Source organism: Podarcis gaigeae (genome assembly GCF_964106915.1).
Source record: "Podarcis gaigeae genome assembly, chromosome: 3".
Classification (NCBI taxonomy): domain Eukaryota; kingdom Metazoa; phylum Chordata; class Lepidosauria; order Squamata; family Lacertidae; genus Podarcis; species Podarcis gaigeae.
The window spans coordinates 19,664,538-19,675,153 of record NC_139680.1 but is presented as its reverse complement, the minus strand read 5'-3'; positions in this window follow the sequence as shown (position 1 = coordinate 19,675,153).

Sequence of the window (10,616 nt, the reverse complement as noted above, 5' to 3'; positions counted from 1 at the left end):
ACTCAGGGGCTGCCCAGGCTCATGGAGAAAGGAGATACAGTGGTACCCCTGGTTACGTACTTAATTCATTCCGGAGGTCCGTTCTTAACCTGAAACTGTTCTTAACCTGAAGCACCACTTTAGCTAATGGGGCCTCTCACCGCTGCCACCCCACTGCTGCCGTGCTGCCGCCGCACAATTTCTGTTCTCATCCTGAGGCAAAGTTCTTAACCCGAGGTACTATTTCTGGGTTAGCGGAGTCTGTAACCTGAAGCATATGTAACCTGAAGCATATGTAACCCGAGGTACCACTGTAGAAGCCTTGGAGGAAGGGGAAACATGGCGGTTGAGGTCAAGGTGGCGGCCACCCCTCTGCCACCGCCATCGCTGCAGCCTCAACGTCCCGAACGTGTTGTATTTCTTTCTTTATTTAAAGTGTCCCCGGATTCATTGGAAAAAATCTGGTAACCTTAGTCTAGTAAACATGGTGCTTCTGATGGAACATGGTCTCCCCCTTTCTTGAGATGCCACCTGCCTGATCTCAGGTGGCCTGGCACCCAAAAGGCAGCCAAAGTAGGTCACCTCAATGCACAGGCTTATGCAAGCAAGCATTCCTTCCAGCACGTTCAACAGGCTTGGCCAGGACCGGCCTGAGACATTTTGCCACTGTAGGCAAACTGCCCCTCAGCCAGCCCCGATGCCCTCCTCTCCCTTCCTCTCCCTGCCCCCACACCTGCACTGCCGCCAGCTCCATCACCACAACTGTACCCTCTCCTGCAGCTGCACCTGCACCACTGCCACAATTAAGTGGCATGAATGCAGTGGTGAGGGCGAGGGCACTGAGTCAGTGGCCTTGACAGGTTGTCAGTGGCACAACGGTAGGGGCAGGGGCAGATCCACCTCCTGAGGCATCTGACTTCACCTCACCTCATGCACCTCTGTTAGCTCACTAACACTCACGTGTTATCTCACTAATCTTGTTGTTTAGTCGTTTAGTCGTGTCCGACTCTTTGTGACCCCATGGACCAGAGCATGCCAGGCACTTCTGTCTTCCACTGCCTCCCGCAGTTTGGTCAAACTCATGCTGGTAGCTTTGAGAACACTGTCCAACCATCTCTTCCTCTGTCGTCCCCTTCTCCTTGTGCCCTCCATCTTTCCCAACATCAGGGTCTTTTCCAGGGAGTCTTCTCTTCTCATGAGGTGGCCAAAGTATTGGAGCCCCAGCTTCACGATCTGTCCTTCCAGTCAGCACTCAGGGCTGATTTCCTTCAGAATGGAGAGGTTTCATCTTCTTGCAGTCCATGGGACTCTCAAGAGTCTCCTCCAGCACCATAATTCAAAAGCATCAATTCTTCGGCGATCAGCCTTCTTTATGGTCCAGCTCTCACTTCCATACATCACTACTGGGAAAATCATAGCTTTAACTATACGGACCTTTGTTGGCAAGGTGATGTCTCTGCTTTTTATGATGCTGTCTAGGTTTGTCATTGCTTTTCTCACTAATCTTACAACAGTTTTATCTCAATACTGCAGGTGACTACATAAGTGAATTCTGCACCCTAAGGCACAAATTGCACAATTCACCTGTTACAAAATAACAACCTGCCTTTCTGTTGCCCTTCACACTTACCTGTCACAGATTTACAGTGGTCATTTGCCTCCACTCCTGAAGTGTTTGGACTTGGTGCTGACGGTTCTGTGGCAGAGACGGGGAAGGCTTCTTAAGTATCAACTGTAGCTGAGCAGATGGTGCCAGAAGTCATAATTTCAAGGGGAAGAGGTTTATGACTTACTTCGCGATGTTCCAGACACATAGACGGTCAAGATGCCCTTGGACTGAGTTGGAAGGATCTGTGGCTTCTTTAAATATTATCCTCATTTCTGCACCTGCATAGTGTGTATCAGTTCCATCAGAAACTAACCACACGAACACCATCCAATGATCACCGCAGAGAGTCAGGTTTTGTTGGACTCTAGAAGTTAGTATCTTTCTATCTGCACTAGATAGAAGCAGTTGTGTACGCATGGACATGGCAGATTTTAAAATCATCTTTTTTCCTTTGCAAAACTGTCATTTTAAGAGGTTTACTGTTGTTGTTTTTTAGTTTTTATGGCCGCCTACGATATTATTCTGCACATTTCATTCACTCATTAATATCCTTCCCTGGGAACCTTCAAATTGAAGGGCAGGTTATAAATAACAACGATGACTATGATGATGAAAGGGAACAATAATGTGCTAAGAAACCGGCTGGAAATTTAATTTCCCTATGCCCAGGGAAAAACCAGACATCACTTTAATAGAGTGATTGCTAACCACACTTGTGGTTTTAAAATTATACTGCCCAGGTGGGTTGTGCGATTTTCATCAGCTTCACAGTGCATAGGGAGGGAAGGTTTTAGTCGCCCCTCCTTAGCTACAGTATTGTCAAAAATCCCCCCACCCTTTGAAAAGTTCCTTTTCTTTTTTCTTTCTTTTACAATTTATTATTGATTTTCATACAAGTTAACGAATTCTATACAGTATTCCCTTAGTATATTTCCATGATGTAAGAAGTACTAAAAGCTCCCTTTCTGACTGGACTCCTCAGAGTCTATTTAGTTTCTCTGTAATCTCTGAGAGAACTAAATTTCTTCCGGCCTCAACCATGACTTAAGAAGAGCACATTCTAAACACTGAGGTCAAAGATTTCATTCTGCCCACTTCCAGTGCTTTTGGGGGCAGGGCATTAAAAAAAATGAGGTTTTTGATATATTGATAATTGCCCAAGCACCCACAACCCCCTGGAGTTAGCTCCTATGGTACAGTGGGTACCAGCACAAAATGGCTGCCATGGGAAGCAAAAAGAAGAAGTGTCAGTACTCCACATCAATAAGTGCTCACTCACATATATACACACATCCTCTGTCTACTCCACAGCTCTATAAATTTACCTTCTAGCTGCATGACCTCCTTCCACTTCCTGGTCCTTCCTTGCACAGGTTCCCTGCTTCTGCTCTTCACAATCTCCTTCTCGCTTGAATCTCAAATGCGATTTTATATAGCAGCCGCTGTAGCTTGGGTACACTACTCGTTCCTGGCATCTCACCAAGACCCATTTCCAGAATGCTAAGATTTTGTTCCATTGAAATGACAACTCCTCATGCAGCTGAACTAGGATTGCTTTTACTCACCTGTGGAATATAGGAAGCTTCCTTGTGCTGTTAGTATTTATTGTCTTTACTTTACTTTACTTTACTTTACTTTACTTTACTTTACTTAGTATTTAGAATTTATTGTCTACACACTGATCAGCAATGGCCAGGGAATGAAACTGGGATCATCTGCTCTCAGTGCTCTGCCACTGAGTATAACCCTTCCCCAATTCCCAGAGATTAATGGCCTGGACCTTCATTCCACATACAAAAGATGTGTTCTTGTGCTGAATTAAGGCTTGCCCTGATATAATGTCCATGTTTATTGTACAGTGGTACCTCGGGTTAAGAACTTAATGCATACCTGGGGATTAATATGACAGCTAAAAATGGGAACTTATTTAAAGATAATTATGAAAAATGTTGGACGGAAGTGAAAAAAGATTTAGAAATATGGTCAAATTTGAAGCTTTCCTTGTTGGGTCGTATTGCAGCTATAAAGATGAATGTATTGCCTAGAATGTTTTTTTGATTCAAACATTGCAAATTGTGGACAAGATGGATTGTTTCAAGAAGTGGCAGAAAGATATTTCTAGATTTGTCTGGCAGGGCAAGAAGCCCAGAATAAAATTCAAGATATTAACTGATGCAAAGGAAAGGGGTAGATTTGCCCTGCCAGACTTTAAACTTTACTATGAATCAGCAGCATTCTGCTGGTTGAAAGACTGGCTGCTTCTTGAGAACACAGACATTTTGGATTTAGAAGGTTTTAATAATGTTTTTGGGTGGCATGCATACTTGTGGTACGACAAGGTCAAAGCACATAAAGCATTTAAAAACCATATTGTCAGGAAATCATTGTTCAATGTTTGGATAAGATATAAAGACCTATTGGAAAATAAAACCCCAAGGTGGTTGTCCCCAATGGAAGCGAAAGCTCAGAAAAAGCTCAATATGGAGGCCAAATGGCCGAAGTATTGGGAAATTTTGGAACAAGAAGAAGATAGGTTGAAACTGCAGAGTTTTGAGAAATTAAAAAATAAAGTGAGAGATTGGCTTCATTACTATCAGATAATGGAGGCATATAATTTGGACAAGAAAGTTGGCTTCCAGGTGGAAAAATCAAAATTAGAAACAGAGCTGTTAGAACCTAAAACTAAGATTTTGTCAAAGATGTATAACTTGCTGTTGAAATAGAATACTCAGGATGAAACGGTGAAATCTGCTATGATTAAATGGGCACAAGATGTTGGACATAATATTATGTTTGCTGACTGGGAACAGTCATGGACCACAGGTATGAAGTTTACGGCATGTAATGCCTTAAGAGAGAATATTATGAAAATGATTTACAGGTGGTACATGACCCCAGTCAAGCTTGCAAAAATTTATCATTTGCCCGATAATAAATGTTGGAAATGCAAAGAAAATGAAGGTACATTATTTCACCTTTGGTGGACGTGCCCAAGGATTAAGGCTTTCTGGGAAACGATTTATAATGAAATGAAAAAGGTATTTAAATATACCTTCCTGAAGAAACCAGAGGCCTTTCTCCTGGGCATGGTCGGCTAATTGGTCTCAAAGAAGGATAGAACTTTCTTTATGTATGCTACAACAGCAGCAAGAATACTCATTGCAAAGTACTGGAAGACACAGGATCTACCCACTCTGGAAGAATGGCAGATGAAGATGATGGACTATATGGGACTGGCAGAAATGACTGGCAGAATCCGAGACCAGGGAGAAGAGTCGGCGGTAGAAGAGTGGAAGAAATTTAAAGACTATTTACAGAAATATTGCAAAATTAATGAATGTTAGAATGATGTCGGATAGAAATTAAGTGGTTTCCAGCTGTAATGCTTTAAGAGAATATGGAAAAAAAGGTTTAGAAATAGGTTAAAATTTATTGATAAGGATTTGCTGAACTAACAATATGAATTGGAATACAAAAAAGGGAGGTATGAGGAGGTCTGGGAAATAAGTTAATGAAAAATAAGTAATGGAAACCTTATGTGTTTTTAAATATTTTTATTTTTTGTATTTTTTTCTTTTTTTCTTTTTTCTTTTTTTCTTTTTATTGTATTACTATTAAACTTTAATAAATATTCTTTTTTAAAAAAGAACTTAATGCGTTCTGGAGGTCCGTTCTTAACCTGAAACTGTTCTTAACTTGAGGTACCAAGTTAGCTAATGGGGCCTCCCGCTGCCGCTGCAATTGACTAAGACTCTTTAAATTAATTTATTAATTAAGTCTTTTTCCCCCCCTATACTACGCTTCATGCAGAGGAATCTCAGAGAGGTGCACAAAAAACACATAAAACAGGACATAAAACCAAACATTGATGGCAAAGTTCCACCTATGGAACAATTCAGCACCAATTAGAAGGAAGAAAATACAACATCCTGGACTGCCTTGATTGCCTGCATGAACAGATGCCTCTTTAATTCCAAAGATCATCAGTGGGGGCGGGGTCTGGGGCATTGGCAATCATATCTCCAGAGGAACAGAGTTCCACTGTCATGGGGAAGACCCCATCCCACATCACCATACATTAAGGTGAACTTATTGACGGCACTGCAAGGTAGGCGTACCTCATGGAAAATTTGGCAGATAAGGTAGGAGACAGTCCTTAAAATATTTGGGCATTAAGTCATTTTAGGACTTTCCGTGCTGTTTTCAAATCCTTGAACTGAGCCAAATAGGCTGACACTGATAGGGATGTGAGTGGCGCTGTGGTCTAAAACACTGAGCCTCTTGGGCTTGCAGATCAGAAGGTCAGAGGTTCAAATCCGCGCGACACCGCCTGCCAACCTAGCAGTCCTAAAGCACACCAGTGGAAGTAGAGAAATAGCTACTGCTGCAGAGGGAAGGTAAATGGCGTTTCTGTGTGCTCTGACTTCTGTCACGGTGTCCCGTTGTGCCAGAAGCAGTTTAGTCATGCTGGCCACATGACCTGGAAAACTGTCTGTGGACAAATGTCGGCTCCTTTGGCCTGAAAGTGAGATGAGCGCCACAACTTAACCGCCCAGGGGTCCTTTACCTTTACTTTTAAGTTGACACTGGAACTTACAAAAGTTAGGTGTTAGGTATTCCCACATTGCCTTTCTATTTGGTAGTCTGGTTCAGAAGCTGCAGTAGCTACAGCCTCTGTACCATCTTCAAGAACCGTCCCACATAAAGGAATATATGATAACAACAAGAAGATGAGGAAAACAAGAGAAGATTGGACAGAACTGTGATTACTATTTGGACAGAATTTTGAATATTAAAGCAGCAGTAAGAGAGATGTTTGGATCCCTTTCTAAGCTTGAAGCATGGGTACCCCCCAACAAAAATTTAAAAATTTGGCTTTGTAATTTGCATTTAATGTGATTTGATTGGTTTGTTAATAAAAATCATATTAAAAAAAAGAAACGCCCCACATAAAGGTACTGGGCTCACTGGAACATAATCAACACAGTCATGCTATCCCAATCTAGGAAGGGGCACAGCTAGTGAACCAGCCGAGGCTGAAATAATGGCCTCAGATGGCAATGTTTGATCAAGAAGAACTCCAAGGTTGGCTCCTCAACTCCCAGGCCTTAGCAGGATGTACCTTCAGTTTGTTGGCCGCCATCCATCTACCTCATTACTGTGTCCAAACAATTGTCCAGTACTGCTTGCACAACCACACCCGTTTCAGATGGTGTGGAAAGGCAAAGCTGGGTTTCATAATTATTGCAACCCAAATATCTTTCAGATATTTTTTCTTTCAATTGTTGCAACCCAAATATCTTTCAGATCAGATATCTTTCCCAATAGCTTCATGATCCAATCAGATACCACCTTAATTTTTTTACATACCTTACATATCTTGGCTTTAGAACTGCTCTTAAACATGCCCACACACTGTTAAGAAAAGAGCGCTTTACCAAGAGGATTTATTCCCCCCTGCCCAGTTGCATATCAACAGACGCACATCCTAGCATCTCTTCTGGAGAGCCTGCTAAAAATCTTTTGCACTTTATGCATAAAGACCTCCTCAAACTCAAAGTAACATGCATGCAGTTGATCTCAAAGGCATAAAAGCCAGAAACAACAACTGCACTAGATCAAACTCTGGGAGATGTAATGGGACTAGAAAGGGATATTTTCTAAAAATCAAAGTTTGCATTTCATCTGTGATATTGCTGAAAATTGAAATGCTACCATGTGAAATCTGAGCACATTTTTGGCTAGGGAAGCTACCTTATTTATGCAGTAAGTCTGGGTTGCATTGCTTGCCAGATTTAGATCATGCATAGATTAGGAAGGATTGCTTTTAATGTCCTAATGATCTCTTAATGAAATACATTTATAATCACAAACGTTCATGAGAACTCACTGAACATCTTTCATACCAGAACATGCTGTTTTAAGTTTGTTTTTACCTTATGTTTAAGACATACTCAAAACTTTCCCCCGAATATTATTGTTATAGCCATTATATTTAATGATGTATTCTTCCCCAAACCAACATAGTTTCTCTCTCTCTCTCTCTCTCTCTCTCTCTCTCTCTCTCTCTCTCTCTCCAGCTAGATGCCAGGAAATCCTAGATGGTTATGGTTGGCTTACACTAAGAATTCCTCTATGCAATCACAAACTTCTAACTTCCTCATAGAAGAGAGAACATACAGAAAAGCAGACCAAAGCAGATCTCCACCTGTGTCATCTGGGAAGAAGCAAGATGGCGCTAACATAATAGCAGCAAGCACTGAGTAATCTGGCACACAATAACCAATTCGTCTAATGCTGTTCAGATATAAGTATGATAGATGCTATATTTAAAAGCCTATAAACATCTGATTTTTTAAAGTAAAATGTATAATAAATAGGGCATACCACGTGTCTTAATTCCCAAACCTGAATTTTAAAAAGTCTCTTATGCCGCAATTCTCCCACTCCCTTCTCTTGAAACCATCAACCAGCTATACAGAGTTATAAACACAGCTATCCTTTGCATTGCTTTCACATCTCCTGAACAATGCGCCCGCTCACTGAAGGAAGCAGTTCCAGGAGATCTCTCAAATCTAAAGCAGGAAATTCTTTTCAGTACAGCTGTCAGCAACCCAATGACCTGCCAAATTTCTTCCCATGAGCCCCTCCTGGAAAGTCAGAGAAGTTAATAATATTCTGTGTTCACTCCAAGCAAGCAAGTGGACTCAAACCCACTCATCTCCCTATTCTAAACTAGTAATAATTGCTGGCATGTTTGTCTTCCTCAATCCTACAAGATAACTTTCAAATGTCTGCATGAATGAAGTCCATTGCAACTACCATATGCCTGGTTTCTATTCTCACTTGCTGCTTATGGGCTTCCTACAGGCTTCTGGTTAGCCAGTGAGAGAACATTATGCTGAACTAGGAAGCCTTCAGATTAATCCTGCAGAACTCTTCATATGAGAATATGCAACACAGTGACAGTATCCTTCCATCAAATAAACTTTCCATTTTGTTTGTTTCCAAATATATTATTCAAGGCCATTCAGGCTTAAATAGCTAACAATTGTCTAGTACAGTGGAACCTTGAATCCGTTCCAGGAGTCCGTTCAACTCCCAAAACTGTTCGAAAACCAAGGTGCAGCTCCTGATAGGCTACAGGAGCTTCCTCACTCAAGCGGAAGCTGTGGAAGCCGCGTCGGATGTCCAGCTTCCAAAAAAAGTTCACAAACCAGAACACTTACTTCCGGGTTTGTGTTGCTGGGAAGCCAATTTGTTTGGGAGCCAAGCCGTTTGGGAACCAAGGTACTAATAATATATCTTTGGCACTTTTCCTAATCTGCCGGAGGAGTGAAACTGCATCAGGGCCATGCCAAGGAATGTGGGCCTCCCCCCAAAATGCTGATCTACTGAGGTGGCCATCTTAAGGCTGCCGCTAGAAGCTCTATGGCCCATCTGCCCCAAGCTTGGCTTCTAGGAAGAGATTCCATCAAGACTGCAGCCAGTGGCAAGCCAGAAGACAAGGCACTGCCTCTCCAGTGAGTCCTCCGAGTGGCCCATTTTATCTTGACTTTCTGGCAGGGAATTCCTCTTGTTACTTCTGCCAGCCGGGGAATTCCCTTACCAGCCAGCCAATCTGTGGGCTTCAGCTGCTGGGGACAGTGAATGGTGTGAAGCAACTGCCGCCCACCTGAGAAGGGTGAGCGGCCATTCACAATGTGCAGAGCTGACTTGAGTCACCCTAGAATCATAGAATCATAGAGCTGGAAGAGACCACAACGGCCATTGAGTCCAACCCTAAACCAGGGGTAGGCAACCTAAGGCCTATGAGCCACAAGCGGCCCCTGGGGGTCATTTAACCAGCCCATGAGCCTCCCCCAAACTGAGCCACCCGTTCAGCAAATCCCAGCATGCTGTGCTAAACCAGCACAGTGTGGCGCAGGGACTCGCTTTTGCAGTGCCGGAAATCACGTCTGCGCAGACACAGATGCCGGAAATTGTGTCTGCACAGATGCATATGCTGGAAATTGCAGTTGCGCACACTTGCGCTCGCTCGCAATCCAGCTCACAGAGGGATCTCTGCTGGAGTGAACCGGCCCAGGCAAGGTAAACCTTGCCAACCCCTGCCCTAAACCGAGAAGACAAAAATACCCACCCTTTTTCCCAAGTGCACCTCAAATCAAACAAAGCCAGCTCAGCTCACGGAGATCAGCCTTGCCTCGAAGGAAGGACCGAAGCCCAAATCTGCTGGAAGCATGGTGTTGTTTCTAAAGCATGCAGTGTCTCGTTTCATTCAGCAGTTCTTTGGTATAAATTCAGAAAAGTTAATATACGAGTTGTTCCAGCACATGCAGCTGCGTTAATTAAACAGCAATCTCCACATAACTTTTTATGCCCCTGGATGCTTTGAAGCACCAAATGCTTCTCTCTACTGCTATTTTATTATGTATTTACTCAGTTCGAGCTCATTCTGCATGTTTCTTACTGCATATGTTCGATTCTCCCCCTGCCCAAGTTGCTTTTAAATTTATTTTCCACACATCCATGGGGCAAGATTAACAAAGAGACTGCCATCTGTGCCCAGATGGAGTTTTCTGTCACAACTGTTGACATGTAAAGGGAATTTTATATTTTGCTTGGAAGCCACTTCTGCTTTTTTTGGATTCGGTATTTTGAGCTGGACTATAAAAATAGACTTAAATGTATAGGCTGTAGCAATTAATGCATTATTTACATTACTAAACTACAAACACATAGAGCCTATTGGCCCCCAGATCTTTGGCCAGAATAACCTATCTCCTGTCGATTTGATGCTTTGAGATACTACCAGCAAACTTCTGAAACTGTTCTGTATGCCACTGTGCTGATGGTTTGCTGCCAGAAAAAATACCCCAAAGCCAGGTTGTTAGGACACTGATGTTTCTCATGCCTTCATTGGTAGCGGAGCATTGAAAATGTTCACATTGAGCCCTGCTGACACTGAAGTCATGCAGAAATCCCAGTGGGCTGATGCAGCAGGAGTTGCTGATCAAGGAGATTAGGC